At 37.9% G+C, this 18,250-nt stretch overlaps 1 protein-coding gene across 2 annotated transcripts in view; it reads right to left on the bottom strand.

Moving 5' to 3' along the window:
• Positions 1–18,250, bottom strand: part of SNTG1 (syntrophin gamma 1) — a 564,850-nt gene that overhangs the window by 506,768 nt on the left and 39,832 nt on the right. Inside the window, exon 1 of one of the 2 annotated variants that reach the window (XM_042973561.1) lies at positions 9,930–9,991. The exons of the other annotated variant lie outside the window; for it this stretch is intronic. The gene's annotated coding sequence lies outside the window, so the exon portion shown is untranslated. Of the gene's footprint in view, positions 1–9,929; positions 9,992–18,250 lie in introns of those variants that run through there. 2 annotated transcript variants of the gene reach the window in all.

Here is an 18,250-nt window from a genome sequence, read left to right as displayed (position 1 = left end):
TTTCCAAATGTACCTGTGGCTCCCCCCACACTGCCTTCTGCTGTGTAATTCCCTGTGATGATTTCTGCCAATCCTATTTTTCCTACATTTACTAACAGCTTATACCAACTAGTATTTACTCTTATTCTAGTACATGATTCAGATAGTTCTATACCTGAAAAACCACTTTAAAAGTTGGAGAAATTGTGTGATATTTAGAGAGAGTGAGAGTGCAAGCAACGGAGGGGTAGAGAGAAAGGAAGAGGGAGAGGAGAGAGAACCCCAAGCGGGCTCCACTCCCAGCATGGAGGAGCCCAATGTGTGGCTCGATTTCAGATCTCAGTACGGTGAGATTATGACCTGAGACAAAATCAGGAGTCAGGCACTCAGCTGACTGAGCCACCCCGGCACCCCGGTGACATCATTTTTAAAGTCACTTTGTGACATGAAATTATCTCATTTTGGACTTTTTGGTAATATTTGAGAGTATGTGCTATTAGTAATATTTACATTATGATTTTAGAAATTTAATATTTTTAACTTGGTAAGATTTTGATGGATCCACAGGAAGTCAAGACAATACAGAGAGTTTTGTTACAACTAAGGTAGCTATAGTAAAATATCAATGCAGAAAATTGACATTGGTATCAAGTGTATGCAGAGTGTAATGTGATTTTATCACATGTTTGGATTCTGTTAACCAACACCAAAATAAAGATACAGAACTATTCCGTTACCACAGAGACTGTCTTACGCTGCCCGTTATAGTCTCACCCACCTCTAACCTATAGGAACTACTCATCTGTGCTCAATCTCATTAATTTGATCATTTCAAGAACGTTCCATAAATGGAATGATACGTTATGGGACCTTTTGATACTGGCTTTTTTCACTGAGCATAATGCCACTGAGATCTATTCAAGTTGTTGCACGTATCAATAGCTTCCTTTTTTATTACTGAGTAGTGTTCCATGATATGGATATACAAAAGTTGGGTTAACCACTCAGCTATTGAGGGACATGTGTTGTTTCCAGTCTCTAGCTGTTACAAATAAAGTTGCTATGAATAATTGCATATGGGTTTTGTGTGCACATAAGTTTTCATGGCTTTAGGATAAATGTCGAGGACGGCAATTATAGGGTCAATATGGTAAATTTCCACTTCGTCCTCTTCGCCTCCCCCTTTTTTTAAGTTTTTCTTTAAGTTTTAGTTAATATACAGTGTAATATTAGTTTATGTGTACAACATCCATATAATACCCAGTGCTCGTCCCAACAAGTGCCCTCCTTAATCCCCAATATCTGTTTAACCCATCCTCCCACCCACTGACCCTCTGGTAACCATCAGTGTGTGCTCTATAGTTAAGAGGTGTTTCGTGGTTTGCCTGTTCCCCCCCCTTTGCTCCTTTGTTTCATTTCTTAAATTCCACATAAGGGTGAAATCATACACTGTTTGTCTTTCCCTGACTTATTTTACTTAGCATAATACTCTTTAGCTCCATCCACATCATTGCAAATGGCAAGATTCCATTCCTTTTTATGGATTAGTAATATTCCACACACACACACACACACACACACACACACACACACACACACACACACCTTTCTTTTTTTACACAACATATTAAAATTTTTTTTCAATGTTAATTTATTTTTGAGAGAGAGACACAGTATGATCAGGGAGGGGCAGAGAGAGGGGAAGACACAGAATCTGAGGCAGGCTCCAGGCTCTGAGCTGTCAGCACAGATCCCAATGCGGGATTCAAACTCACGAACCATGAGGCCATGACCTGAGCTGAAGTCGGATGCTTAACCGACTGAGCCACCCCGGTGCTCCTTCACTACGTCGTCTTTATCCATTCATCAGTCGATGGACGCTTGGCCTGTTTCCATAATTTGGTTATTATAGATAATGCTTCTATAAACCTGGGGTGCATTTAATGGAATCCTTACCAAAATACCAACAGCATTTTTCACGTAGTTCGAACAAAAATTCCAAAAATTTGCATGGAACCACAAAAGACCCCAAATGGCCAAAGCACCTTTGAAAAAAAAAAAAAGAAAAAAACAAAGCTGGAGGCATCACATTTCCAGACTTAAGTTTTATTACAAACTGTAGTGATCACGATAGTATGGTACTGACACAAAAATAGACACAAAGAACAGATCAGATAACCCAGAAATGAACCCACAACTATATGGTCAATTAATCATCAACAAAGCAGAAAAGGGTATTCAATGGAGAAAACACAGTCTCTTAAATAGATGATGTGGGAAAACTGGACAATAACATACAAATAATGAGACTGGACCATTTTCTTATGCCATACACAAAAATAAATTCAAAATGGATCAAGGACAAACGTGTGAGACAGGAAACCATAAAAATCTTAGAGGAAAACACAGGCAATAACCTCTTTGACATCAGCAACTTCCTTCTAGACATGCATCCTGAGGCAAGGGAAACAAAAGTAAAAATAAACTTTTGGGACTTCATCCAAATAAAAAGCTTTTGCACAGGGAAGAAAACAATCAACAAAACTAAAAGGCAATCTATGGCATGGAGGAAGATATTTGCAAACATCTTATCTGATAAAGGATTATATCCAAAAAAAATAAAGAACTTATAAAATTCAACACCCAAAAAACAAATAATCCATTTAGTCTGATAAAAATCTCTCAAAATATTTTCCACATTAGCTGCATCACTTATGCTCCCACCAGAAATGTATGGGAAATTGAGTTTGTCTGCATCCTTGCCAGCATTTGGACTTTGTAATTTTTATTTTAGCTATACTAAAAGGCATGCAGTGGTATTATACTGTGCTATTAATTTTCTTTCCCCTAAAGGTTGGAGCAGTTGAACATACTTTCATTTATTTATTTGCCATCCTTATATCCTCTGTGAAATGTGGCTTCATGTTTTTCCCCTATTTTCTAATCACAGTGGGTTTTTTTTAAACTGTTGAGCACTGAGAACTCTTTACAAATTCTAAATATGAGCCCTTATTAGATTTGGAGTTTACAGATATTTCCTGCCAGGCTGTAGCTTGTCTTTCATCTTCTTGATAGAGAATTTCACAGATCGAGTCCAACTTACTGACTTCTTTCTTAATGACTATGCTTTGGGCATCATGTCTAGAAGAAGTCTTCACAAATCTCTAGGTCCTAGTATTTTATCTTATATTTTATCCTAAAGGTCTTATAGATTTACAGGTTTTATTTAAGTTTACGATCCATTTTGAATTATTTTTTTAAATAAGGAATTAGATTTAAATCAAGGTTCACTTTTTCCTAAGGATATCCATTTAATTTAGTGCCATTTTTTTAAAGTTTATTTATTTTGAGAGACAGAGCACAAGTGAGGAGGAGCAGAGAGAGAGGGAGAGAGAGAGAATCCCAAGCAGACTTCGCCCTATCAGTGCAGAGCCCAACATGGGGCTCCAACTCATGAACCGTGAGATCACGACTGAGCCGAAACCAAGAGTCAGATGCTTAACCGACTGAGCCACCCGGGCACCCTGACTCCAGGGCCATTTTTCAAAAAGCCAGTCCTTCCTACATTCGAGTCCTTTTGTACCTGTGTCAAAAGTCAGTTGGCCATATCCGCGTGTGTACATTTCTGGGACAACTATTGTGTTCCATTGATCTTTGTTTTTATGCCTCTGCCAATACCACAGAGTCTGATTTCTGAAGCTCTAAAACAAATTTTGAAATCAGAGATGGTGATCCACCCCGCTTTATTCTTCCTCTTCAAAATTATTTTTGCTATTAGATTTTAGACAATCTTGTCTTATCCACAAAATATCATGCTGAAATTTTGACAAGGATTGCATTAAGGCTATATATCAGTTTTCTTTGATTTATTTTATCAGAATTTTTTAGCTTAGAAGTTCTATAGATGTTTTAAGTTTATACCCTAGTCTCCTGTCATTTTGAGCAATTATAAACGGTACTTTATTTTTGACCTCAGGGTCCATGTGTTGCTACTGTGCAGGAATACAAAGCAATTTTGGAAGAATGATCTTGTATTCTTGTGACCTTGCTAAACTCACCTGTTAGTTCTAAGAGGTTTCTGTTTTAGGTTTTTTTTTTTTTTTTTTTTTTTTTTTGGTCTATTCTTTGGTAGTTTCTGTGTAGACAGCCATGTCACTTACAGTTAGAGATGATACAATTTCTTCCTTCAGATCCATATTCATTTTATTTCTTGTCTTACTTCATTGCCTCTAACTTCCAGAACTATGTTTATTAAGGTATGGAGAGTACACATTCTTGCTTGTTCCCAAACTTCAAGGGAAAGATTCAGTTTTTCACAATTAAGTATTATGGAAAATGTACTTATTGTGTAGATGCTCTTCATTAAGTTGAGGAAGTTCCTTGCTTTGTACTACTAATTTTCTGAGAGTATTTGTCATAAATGCATAAGGAATTTTATCAAATTCTTTTTCAAGGAACTTCTACTTTTGTCTTGAAAACATCATGGATATGGGGCGCCTGGGTGGCTCACTCGGTTAAGCGTCCGACTTCGGCTCAGGTCATGATCTCATGGTCTGTGAGTTCGAGCCCCGTGTCGGGCTCTGTGCTGACCGCTCAGAGCCTGGAGCCTGTTTCAGATTCTGTGTCTCCCTTTCTCTCTGACCCTCCCCCATTCATGCTCTGTCTCTCTCTGTCTCAAAAATAAATAAAAACGTTTAAAAAAAAAGAAAGAAAATATCATGGATTTTCTTGATTGCTTTTAAAATACTGAACTGTCCTTGCATCCTTGGAATATCCCTTTCGTCATGGTGTATAATTCCACTTCTTACTATCAAAAAAAATAATTTTGCATCTATATTAATGGAAGACATTGGTCTGTACGTTTTTTCCACTCTCTTTGCTAGTTTTGGAATCATGTACTTTTAACATCATTACAATGAAATGCTCTTTTCTTCTTTTCTGTTTTCTAGAAGAGATTGTGTAGAATTGGTATTAATTTTCCTCTAAATGTCTGGTAGAATTCACAAATGAAATGGTTTGGTCCTACAGATTTCTTTTCTAGGAGTTTTTACATTATAATTTCTATTTTCTTAATAAACTACTTAAATTATCATTTGGCATTAGCTGAGTTGTGGTGGTTTGGCCTTTTTAAGAAGCTGGTTTACATTACCTAATTTGTTAATTTATGTGGAAGTATTATTCTCTGAATATACTTTGGATTCCACGAATACACTTTTGATTTCTGAAGAGTCAGTACAGAAGCTACCTTTTTCAAGTGATATTGAAACTTACATCATATTCTTCTGTTTTATATCCTTTTTAGAGATTTGTCAATTTTATTGACCTTTTCTAAGAAATGGATTTGTTTTCATCAATTTTTTCTATCATATATATTTACATGAATATATAATACATATTATATATATATATATATATATATATATATATATATATATATAGGGGTGTGTGTGTGTGTGTGTGTGTGTGTGTGTGTGTGTTTGATGCTGTAAATCTCACTCCACATTGCCACATTCCACTTTTTGATAAATTATATTTGCACTTCCATATAAAAAATATTTCTAAATTACTCTTAATACTTCTTTCTTAGATCCAAGTGTTACTGAGAAGAATGTTATTTAATCACCAAATATTTGGTGGGGCTGTTCCAGTTATCTGTCTTATTCTAGCTCCATCTCATATTCTGAAGTATACTTTGTAGGATTTTTATTATTTTCTATGTGTTAATGTGTATTTTATGGCCCATAATTTGATCTATTTTGGCAAATGTTTCATATGAGCATGATGAGACCACTTAATTCTGCTCTTACTGGATAAATATTTTTTTAAATACCAATTAGAATAAATTGATTTGTAGCACTCCACCGATCAACTATACTGAATTTCTGCCTGCATGATCTATCAATTACTGAGAGAAGGGCAGTGAAGTCTCCAATCGTACTCATGCTTTTGTGTACTTTTTTCTTTCATGACTATAGGTTTCTGGCTCACATATTTCCACACTCTCATTAGTTGTGTACACGTTAAAAGATTTCAAGGTCTTCCTGCTAAAACTACCATTCCTGATATCTATCTTGTTTGGAAGGCTCTTTTTTTCCTCACATATATGTAGCTTCTCCAGCTTTCTTTTTGTTAGTGCTCATATATCTTCCTTCATCTTTTCAGTTTAACTTATCAGATTATTTTCTCTTAAAAAGTGTTTCCTGCGACATGGGAATGGAGACTGGCGCAGCCACTCTGGAAAACAACACAGAGGTTCCTAAAAACTTAAAAATAGAACTACCCGAAGACCCAGCAATTGTACTCCTAGGTATTGATCCAAGGGATACAGGTGTGCTGTTTCGAAGGGACACGTGCACCCCAATGTTTATAGCAGCACTATAGACAATAGCCAAAGTATGGAAAGAGCCCCAAGGTCCATCGATGGATGAATGGATAAAGGAGATGTGGTATATATATACAATGGAGTATTACTTAGCAATCAAGAAGAATGAAATCTTGCCCTTTGCAACTATGTGGATGGAACTAAAGTGTATTATGTTAAGAAAAATAGAAAAAGACAAATATCACATAACTTCACTCATATGAGGACTTTAAGAGACAAAACAGATGAACATAAGTGAAGGGAAGCAAAAGTAATATAAAAACAGGGAGGGGGACAAAACAGAAGATACTCTTAAATATAGAGAACAAACAGAGTGTTGCTGGAGGGGTCGTGGGGAGGCGGGTGGGCTAAATGGGTAAGGGGCATCAAGAAATCTACTCCTGAAATCATTGTTGCACTATATGCTAACTCATTTGGATGTAAATTAAAAATAAATTATTAAATAAAAACATAAACAAATCTAAAAAAAAAAAGTAAAGTGATTCCTGGTACATAACACAATAACAGTTGGGTCTTTTCTTCCCCCATTCTGAAGCTCTGTCTTTTAAGTGATGTATTTCAACAATTGGTATTCAAAAATAATTATTAGATTGATATTTACCATGCTCACCCATTTCCAATTTGTTGTGCTTATATTTATATCCCTCCCTTTCTGTCTTTTCTGACTTTTTAAGAAATGCTTATTTATTTCTTTTGAGACAGAGAGAGAAAGCACAAGCAGAGGGAGGGGCAGAGGGAGAAGGAGAGAGAGAATCCCAAGCAGCCTCCACGCTCAGTGTGGTGCCCCAGGCAAGGCTCAATCCCACCACTTGTGAGATAATGACTTGAGTCGAAATCAAGAACCACATGCTTAACCAACTGAGCCACTCAGGCGTCCCTGGGTTCTCTGATTTTAATTGACCTTTATATGGTTCCATTTTTATCTCCTTTCTAAGCATATTTACTATACATTTTAAAACCAGTAATTGTCCTACAGTTGCAGTGTGTAATCTAAGCCCATCTGTAAATAACACCATATCCTGTCACTTGCCATGGATGTACCTTGTAACATTGAGTACACCCAATTCCTCCCCGACATCCTTACGGCGTTGTCATTCATTCAACTTATCCACATGATATAATCACTTTGTAAACTCTTCTATTAATGTTTTACGTGATTATGTTTTCACTTAAGAATAAGAAAAATACGCCAGTTCCAGTTCTGGCAGAAAGCAACGAGAGCCGCACAGCACATCCGTTGCTTAAGTAAAATACAATTTTATCATTTTTTAAGTAAAATAACACTACTTACAATCCTACGCTTCAGTGTCCATCTTTTCAAGGAATAAACAGGTATCATGTTTCATGCCTATTTGTCTAGATATATGAAAGTACTTATTAGCAATACTATTTTTTTTTTTTAAATATTGCAAAGTAGTCTCAACTGTCAGCGGTAACTGCTGCAAATGCTATGTTAACTTGTGAATACTCCTGGAACCATACCTGAGAACAGAAAGAAAACAAAATGATCGTAGGCTCTACTGAGCAAGCATACTTTATTATGCAGAACATATGGCATTCATGTACCTAAGACGTATCTGACATGTCATTTAATTTATGTTTCTTTTATCCAAGCACTTCACAGTCAAAAGCTTCCTTGTTTTTCCTGTTGTGCAAATAGCAAACGTTCATGGCATTCAGAAAAAAATCTTCTTTTGTTTTATGGATTTAAAACATTAGAAACGGAGAAAGCTTTCCTATAGCCTGAGTTGTATTAATTACTAGCCTCCATGTTTAGGGTCACGAGCCTTACCCTTTGAAAGCTGAGCTCAGGGTCGTGCACAACACAGGAGCCTGGTGTGCTATGACAAAAGTATTTTTATCTATGATATGTGGGTTCTACAAAGCTTGGGATCCACAGATGAGTCTGAGTATAGTACTGTTTTAAAATCTGTGCTCACTACATAGCACTTCCCCTTGCTTTAAATATTTAAATCAACTTATTATAGAATTGATATGCTTAAAATAGTATTTCCATTAATGTGGTACTTTTCTCAATGATCTGGGTCTTCTGTAACGTATTTTACTGCTTTATATATTTTTACATGCAGGTCTTATAAATATCGTTTCATTTATTATAATGCATATTTTATAGTTTGGGTATTTTAAGTAATTTTTATTTTATTTTATTCTCAAAATGCTTGTTCCTATTATATAGTAATGTCACACACTGACACAAATTGATCTGATACATAATAATTTTGCTGGTTTCTTAGTTCTAACAATTTGAGGTTTAGGGGGGCATTTCTATATAGAAAAATGAATACTTCATATGCAAATAGTAGCATTTTATCCTACTTCTTTATTCCTTATATTTTTATACTATTACTATTTCTATGTGGCAAGGCTATTAGCGCTATATTAAAAGTATCGAAATTAAACCTTTCTGTCATGCTGTTGAATTTACAAGGATTTTTTAATTCTCATCAATCCACTGAAGGCAATATTCGCCGTATTTTTTGAAAATACACTTTACCTAATCGACAATATTCCTTTTCATGTGCAGACTAAATTTTTGTAATGTTGTTTCTTGTTTGTTTTGTTCACATTTTTTCTTTCATGAATAATAGATGTATTTCATAAAATGATTATATTTTGCATTTAATGATAGTGGTTTTCTTCAATTTCTTTAGGAAGTATGTTTCATTAATTGATTTTCTAATGTGAAATACACCCTTCTCTCCTATAATAAACCCAATGACGTAATGGTTATCATCTGTTCTATACTGCATTACATTTATTAGTTTTTATTTAATCTGTCTGTATCTCTGTATTTGAGTAAAATTGATATTTTTCCCCTTTATCTCACTCTCATTTTCTAACTTTCCTGTCCAGTTACAGTAGTCATATAGGATAAGCATATTGAATTAGGAGTTATCTTTCTTTTTGTTCTCCACAATTTTTTGCCTCAGATTCCAACGATCTGGGGGCAGTGATGTTGCCAAGATGGCGGAGTAAGAGACCCAGCCTCTGTTTCCCCACAAAGAACAACAATCAGATAATACCTACAAATGAAATAACTCTAGAAGAGCTCAGAAGTCCATTTAAGAAGATGCAGCAAGGGGCGCCTGGGTGGCTCAGTCGGTTGAGCCTCCGACTTCAGCTCAGGTCACGATCTCACGGTCAGTGAGTTCGAGCCCCGTGTCAGGCTCTGGGCTGGTGGCTCAGAGTCTGGAGCCAGCTTCCGATTCTGTGTCTCCCTCTCTCTCTGCCCCTGCCCCATTCATGCTCTGTCTCTCTCTGTCTCAAAAATAAATAAACATTAAAAAAAAAAAAAGCAGTTAAACATTAAAAAAAAAAAAAAAAAAAAAAAAGAAGATGCAGCAACACAGAGGAACCAAATAACAGAATCATCACACCAAAGGGTTAGAAAGAACAGGTTCGTTTTCGTGTTCTCCCATTCCCCAGGCTGGCGGTGCTCGGCACCAAGATGGAACTCCCCCCATCTGAGGGTGTTCCGCTCTCTAAGAAAAGGGGAATGGGTTGGACGAGCAGCTACCCCAGCCTTCCAAGAAGCAACACAACGCACCTGCTTCAGTTTCACCCGGCCCGCGGATGGGCAAGACGGACTCTACAGACGGTTAGGAACAAGGAAGAAAGGCTGTGGTGACCAGGATCTTTCACTCTGTGAGAGCACTTGCAATCCTCGGTGGCTTGCTCTGCAGAAGGCTCCAGCAGTCTTCACAGCTGAGGACCTCCACAGCCCTTGCTACATGCTGCAGCTCCCCCAGCTTTCGTCACCGAGGGCACGGCCCTGGCCCCCCGAAGACGGTTCCACAGGCAATCCTACCAACTGTCATCGCCAAGGAAACCAACGGCTAGCAGAGCTCTCGCGGATGCCCGGCGGATTGGGTGGAGAAAGTTTCTGCACACGGGGTTTTGTGTCTGCAGACACCAACTTCTTGATTCTCTCCATGTTCCCTCAACCTCTTCCTACAGCAGCCTGGATTCATACCAACAGTGAGGTGAGGCCTCTGTCCCCGTGCGCTCTGTGCGCACATGCCAGCCCGGGATCCCACGGCTAATGCTCACCGTCGTGTATGAGGCTAGCCCTGCGGTCACACAAGAACAAAATAACAGCGCAGGCCTCCGTGGCCGCCTGTGGGCCCACATGCAGCCCTGACTTCTCGGACCGGCCGGCCCCGCTGCACTTATCTACAGCTCTATACCTGCGTGCCTCTGGCCCGACTCCCAACACCAGTCTCTGTGGCTCTACGCACCCCCACAACTGTCCCCTGCAGCTGTGCGAGGGCACGCTGAGAGCCAAAGTCCCCACAACTACTAGGAGGCTTGAATCCAGCCGCGACGACTGTAAGACCAGGCAGGCCTGCAACTAGAATCGAGCGCGCGCACACACACACACACACACACACTAAATAAATCAAGGGAATCAAAGCATACCGCTACGGAAAATCATCAGATCACAAAGGAAGGCACCAAGAGAGGAAGAAATGAACGAGAAAATTACAAAACAGTCAGAAGACAATAGCAGGGCCTTTGTGCTTACCAATCCATAATTACTTAAGCATTTATCGATTAAATTCTCCAATGTGAAGGAATAGAGTGGCTGAATGAATAAAACACATGACCCAACTATACGCTGCCTACAAGAGACTGGTTCCAACATTAAGGACACACTCAAAGAGAAGGGAAGGGATAGAAAAGATATTCCACACAAAAGGAACGCAAAAGAGCAGGGGAAGCTATCCTCATATCAAACAAAATAATCTTTAAACTAAAAAGAGTAACAAGAGAAAAGAAGGTCATTATGTAATGATAAAGGAGTCAACTCATCCAGAAGACATAACAATTGTAAGTATATATGCATCCATCATTGGAGTACCTAATATATTAAGCAAATACTACCAGAACTGAAGGAACAGATAGACAACAGTCCAATATTAGTAGGAGACTCCAAACCCCACTTTCAACAATGAATAAATCATTCACAGAAAATTAATAACGAAACTTTGACAATGAAGTAGATTTTACATCAAAGGAACATATCAGATATTGAACATGCCATCAAAAAGCAGCGGAATATATTCTTCTCAAGCCCACACAGAACATTCTCCCTGATTGATCATGTGTCATGTCATCAAAAGTGTTTTTTTCTGACTACAGTACTTTAAAACTCGAAATCAGTAACAGGATGAAAGCTGGAAAATTCACAAATATGTGGAAATTAGGCAACGTACCCCTAAATTGCCAAGGGGTATAAAAAGGAAATCAAAAGGCAAAGCAAAAAATATTTTAACTAAATGAAAATGGAAACACAATATACCAAAACTTATGGGATGCAGCAAAAGCAGTTTTAAGAGGAAAGTTTATGTTGATAAATGACCTTCATTAAGAAAAAGGAGGGGCGCCCGGGGGGGGCTCAGTTGGTTGGGCCTCCAGCTTCGCTCAGGTCATGATCTCACGGTTCGTGGGTTCCAGCCCCGCATCGGGGCTCAGAGCCTGGAGCCTGCTTCGGATTCCGTGTCTTCCTCTCTCTCTGCCCCATCCCCACTCATGCTCTGTCTCTCTCTGTCTCTCAAAAATGAATAAATGTTAAAATAGATAAATAAATAAAAACAGGAGGGCCTGGGTGGTCCAGTCGGTTGAGCATCCGACTTTGGCTCAGGTCCTGATCTCATGGCTTCGTGGGTTCGAGCCCCGCATCGGGCTTGCTGCTGTCAGCACAGAGCCTGCTTCAGAGCCTCCAATCCCTTTCTCTCTCTGCCCGTCCCCTGTTTGCACTCTTTCTCTCAAAAGTATAAAAATAAAATAAGAAATAAAAAAAATAAACATAAAAAAATAGAACTAAGATTATGATCCAGTGATCCCATGTCTGGGTGTATATCCAGAAGAAATAAAATTACTATCTCAAAAAGATATTTGTACTCCTCATGGTCATTCCAGCATTTGCAATAGCTAAGACACAGAAACAACCTAAGTGTGTGTGTGTGTGTGTGTGTGTGTGTGTGTGTGTGTGTCTATGCAATAGGATTTTTCAGCCATAAAAAAGGAGGAAAGTCTGCATTTGTAAAACATGGATGAACATGGAGGAAATTATGTTAACCAAATAAGTCAGAGAATGACAAATGAATGATCTCACTTATATGTGGAATCTAAAAAAGTCTATCTTATAAAGAAACAGAGATTAGATTGGAGGTTACCAGTAGCTGAGGTATGGGGGAAATGAGGAGATGTGGGTCGAAGGGTACAAATTTCCAGTATAAAAAAAATAAGTTTAGGGGGTCTAGTGTACAGAGCATGGTGACAACAATTAACAATACTATATTGTATATTTGAAAGTTCTTAAGAGAGTAGATCTTAAATGTTTTTGCTACAAAAAAAAACAACATAGTTATATGAGGTGATCTAGGTGTTAGCTGACCTTATTGTGGTAGTCACTTTACATTACATACATGTATCAATTCATCATGTTGTATACCTTGAACTTATACAATGTTATATTCAATAATAAAGCTGCAAAAAAAAAAAAGATTGATAGGACTCATTTCCTGATTAAGTGGTAGAACTTATTCTGCCTCTAGGGAGATCCTTAACATTTCTATTTTTTTTCATTCTGCAGTTCAGTGGTTTTCAGTGTATTCACAAGGTCATTCACCTGTCACTAGTATCTAATCCCAGAACACTTCTGTTACCCTTAAGAGAAACCTGTACCCATTAGTGGGTCATTTTTTATTGCCATTCCCATTAATATCTCTTTGAATTCTTTAATAGTTAGCTTGTTTGTTTTGTTTCGTGTTGGCACTAAAAAACTATTTCAGGAACTTTTCCATTTTATCTTAATTTTCAAATGTGTTAAGAGTTCAAGTGTCTGCTTCTGATAACTCTAATTACTGAAGCCCCTGTTGACTTATTTCTAAGTGTCTGCAGTTTTCATTCATGCTTTCTTGCCTCTTCCTGTTGGAGGTTAATTTTTATCGCATGCAGAACATTGTATGTGAAAGGGTATTTACAGAAATAATTGACAGTCTAGGATGATGTCCTCTGCCTCCAGAGAGACGTGTGTTTGCTTCTGTTTGCACCTGGGGACTCTAGCACTCCTTGGCCACTTAAGCTAATTTTGGCCCTGGAGCTCACTTGACCCCGAGCAGCAGTCCCTGGTGAGGAACTGTCTACTTCAGGTTTATTCTCACTTCTAACTCATAGCTGTTCCAGGTCCCAACACTCCGTAAGCCCTAGCTTCAAATTACTCTCCCCATAGTGCCACAAAGATGTCAAATTCCTCCCAAATTGGAAAATACAGAGGAAAAGTGGGCCAAGCACACAGCACACATCGCTCTACTGCTACCAGATCTTTCCTTTATCATAGCTCTCCCTTGCCCCCTTTGAGTATATGTTCTTATAACTGGTAAGTTTTTCGGGTGCGTGTGTGTGTGTGCGTGTGTGCGCGCGTGTGTGGTCGGGAGGGATAGCAGAAGTGGAAAGCCTTGTATTAAGAACTGTTTGTAATTTTTTGGTGAATCTTTTACTTTTTTTGAGTTTTTCTTTTTTATCACTTGAGCTTTGTTGATCTTCTCTATTGCATCTCTGCTCTCTATTTTAATTCTCATTTTCATGATTTCTCTCATTGCACTTTTTCTTAATACTGAAAATAATCTCTAGTCTTGGAATTTTCCCCCAATAAATGCATTAAAGGTTATATTTTTCTTTGTGTCCTATGAATTTTTATATTTAATCATCTCTATATCACAATGTTGTATGAATTTGCATGTGTTTCCATTATGATTTCTTCTTGAACTATGAGTTACTTAGGAGACTAAATTTAATCTCCAATGTTTTCATTTCCAAATTATGGAGGTTTTAATGATTTTATTATTAGTTGTTACTCAATTGTGCTAACTTACTTGTGCTATAGTCAGAGAATATAGTCTATGTGATACCCATACTTGTTTCATGGACTTGATCTGAAAGGAACACGTTTTCTCCAATCACCAAGTGCCATGTTCTATGTGCAGCCTGTTGGGCAACAACATGTGCTTCTGTGAAGCAAATTCACTCACATACGATTCATTAATGGGGGAATTATTCTGGAATAGAGTGAAAATCATGTTGATTCGATCATTTACAACATATCCTAAAGAAAAGGGGACAGAATGATAACAGAATTATGAACTTTGTGAGGAAATGGGAAAATGTTCCGCCTTGCTGCTATCCCAGCAGGAAAAGCACTTCAGCATCTATCTTAAGATGATGGGAACAGGGTTCCATCCCAGGAGCTGGTCCTCCGGGCCCCATCCAAGAGAGGCCCACTCCCACGCAGGCTGTGCTTGGCTCTCGCTCACCGCCCTGCTTCCTGTGATCATCCTAAGAGGAGCACAGCAGCTCATGCCCCTTCCCATCTGTCTTGTCTAAGCACCCACCAGCCATGGTCCAAATAAAGTTTTGCCATCATTATCACTCTATTGTTTTGGTACATTTTTAGGAACCACTGTGACAGCATCTGTTGCCACTAACACGTTTGCATGGGCAGTCCAAATTATCCCCTGGAGTCGTAATTACTCTTTTTTTTGTTTTGTTTTGTGTGCTTTTTACAAAGCCACAGAGTTTTGTACTGTCCTCTCCAATCTACTTTTTCTCAGAAGCCTTGCTGGGGTTTTTTGTGTATATTTTTACAGAACAAAATGATTCACAGGACATATTCATCTTGCAGAGAAGAAATATCTATATGTCCTTCAATTTCATCCTATAATTTGTGTGGTTCAAATCTTCCATACATTTTGCTAGAGAAGTCAGTCAGTCAGAGAGACAAATACCTTGATTTCACTCATGTGTGGAATTCATGGAACAAAACAAATGAGCAAAGGAAAAAAAAAGAGAGAGAGAGACAAACTAAGAAGCAGATTCCGAACTATAGAGAACAGACTGATGGTTAGCGGGGGGTGGGGGGGTGGGGGGGGGTGGGTCAAACAGGTGATGGGGATTAAGAATACTCTTATCTTGATGAGTAACATATAAAAATGTTGAATCACTATACTGTACACCTGGAACTGATACAACATTGTATGTTAACTAAACGGGGATTAAAATAAAAACTTAATTAAAAATCTCGCATCTTTCCAAAAAGATCTGTAGAGAGATCACTTCTTTCTTGCAGTTCATTCACTTTTGGTTTTACGTACTTTAAAGTTACGTTACTATGTTCATGAAAGTTTAGGATTGTGATTTTCTCCTGGTAACTTTAACTTTGATGTCCAATTTCTAGAAAGGCTTTGGTCATCAGGTCTATTTTAACATATAGTGATAAAGCTACACTACAGTTCTCTTGTGTCACTGGCCTTTCACAATCTGACGATTGCACCTTGAAGTTCTGTTGCTTTGTCATGGCTGTTTGTTGCTTCCGCTTCTGCTTGCTCATCATGGTTTGTATCTTCCATTGATGTGACTGTGAGGACTGTGGGATTATGATCAATGAAATTGTATCTGTGGGATATTTGAGGCTTTGATTTAAAGTGGATTCCCTTTATTCATTCCATTAGGTACCTGGGAGGGGTCACCAATTGGGACCTTCTTCAAGTAAATGACAGATTTATGTCTTTTGAGGACTATAGCAGTAGAGGGATTCTAGTCTAAAGGATATATTACAAATTCTTTAGCCCTGTTTTTCCTCCTTCTACATAAAATTTCCCCTCCGTCTTATCCTTTGAGTACTTTCTTCTTTTTATAACTTGCCCTTTCTTGGGAAAATCACCTTCTGGAGTCTGTTTTGGTGAGAGATCCTTATAATGATATCCCACCTTGTTCAGGACTGGTCCTTTCTTCTTCACGAGGCCATTAAAATGGAGACATTTGGGCCATTGAGGATCAAGTTCTCTCGCAGCAGCCCTCAGCTCTGGTGCCTCATTAGCCTTCCAATTTGTGGTTTCACCCTTTGGCATTTCTCCCACTCTCTTGCCAAGTCAACTGTGCTCGAAACAGGGATATCTGGGCTTTATTTTTTATACATAATATATTAAGACATTTATTTAGGAAATTAGTCTGCTGTACATACGTCGGAATATGAAGCCTGACGGTTGCTGCTTTTTATGTCACTTTACTTCTGTATTTTTAAAAATTTCCATAACTAAAACACATTATTATCATGATAAAGTATTATTTTAAGCAAAATAGCATTTGTTGAATTGAAACGTTCACTCTAAGCTCCGGTATTGGAAAGGAAGGAGAGGAACAATGTAATCGTGATTGCCAAGTACTTTATAAGTTCTTACACTTCTAAAGGTGAATACCTCTTTTCTATTTCTAAGAATATATAACATAGGTACTTATGAGTTTAAATAAATATGAATATATAACAACCACACACACACACATGCACACATACACACCAATAACCACATAATGAGTATTCTTATATGCTGCAAGCTAATAGAGTTGAACATGATTTTCTTTTGTGAAATGTTAAACATTTTTTTTTCATAAATACCTGAAATGGTTGAGGGTGTTCAGAAGCAAAAGAGCGTTGCACACAGTGCTAAACATTCTTCCAGACTTTAATCCTGTAATTTCTTTCCACCTTCTTTAAACCCTTTAGAGGCCGTAGGGATTGTAAGTATACTGTTCATGTTGCTCACCAGAAAATATTGCCTTCATTTTATAAAACAGCATTTGTATTAAAAATCCAAATTTTTACTATCGTGAAAAATATGAACAAAGCCATATACACGCAAATTTCAACACAGAGAATCAGCGCACGCTGAATAATATTTCAGCAGTTGCGAACACACAGGACACTCTCCTATCCCAAGGTCTGGGGTAATAGGATATTTTTGTTTCATTTGCTTTGATGCCAGAGCAGGGCTGATGAAAACCCAATTAAGAAAATGAATCAGAGCCCCCAAACTGAGCTGATACACCCTCTTTTTTTTTTTACTTTTTTTTAACGTTTATTTATTTTTGAGACAGAGAGAGACAGAGCATGAACAGGGGAGGGTCAGAGAGAGGGAGACAAAGAATCTGAAACAGGCTCCAGGCTCTGAGCTGTCAGCACAGAGCCCGACGCGGGGCTCGAACTCACAGGCCGTGAGATCATGACCTGAGCCGAAGTTGGCCGCTTAACCGACTGAGCCACCCAGGCGCCCCTACACCCTCTTTTTATCACGGCTCTGAATGACTTCAGTCTCCAGTCTTTCCCTCATGTTCAAATCTACTGACTCTCCTGATAATGACGTGGTTAACAGCACAGAACAGACAGCAGAGCACAGGGTTTGGGAGCTTTTATATCACTCTCAGGGTCATTTGAAAATCAAGTAATCTTTCTTGGTCTAAAAATCTGTACAGTTGTCAAAAATGAGGCTATTTTTATTAGATGTGAAAATAAAACTTTGTAGAATATAAAGAGACGCTAAATATAATAGGCTTTTATTATCATAAGTCTACGCCAGATCTCAGGATTAAACTGTATATAGAGTTGGCCCTGTGGGCTTCCATTTGCCTTTTTTCTATTAAATCTACTGTTGACTTATTTTAATTTTATGAAACGGGATAAGAACATTATTACGTAGTCACCACCTTATTATGAAGGTGTTGAATTGCGATATTAGCGAGCAATTACTAAGGTCAGATAATAGCATTTTAAAAATTGATTTAGACACATAACAGATGTAAAATTCCTTAGCCCTCTGGACCACCTTCCTAGTAATTTTAAAAAGTCTACTCCTACTCCATTAATACAACTCTCATCATGGCCTAATGTAACTTTATTAGACATTTCCTATATACGATTATATATCAGCAATATGCAATGACTTGCGACATATAACAATATACCAATCATACTTAAATTAGTAATATTTAAATGTGTAAACACTCATATAATGATAAAGTTCACTTTTATTA

Source organism: Panthera tigris, chromosome F2, assembly GCF_018350195.1.
Source record: "Panthera tigris isolate Pti1 chromosome F2, P.tigris_Pti1_mat1.1, whole genome shotgun sequence".
In the NCBI taxonomy this organism is placed as follows: Eukaryota; Metazoa; Chordata; class Mammalia; order Carnivora; family Felidae; genus Panthera; species Panthera tigris.
The sequence above is the reverse complement of the archived record's forward strand: the minus strand, read 5'-3'. Positions and strand labels throughout refer to the sequence as shown.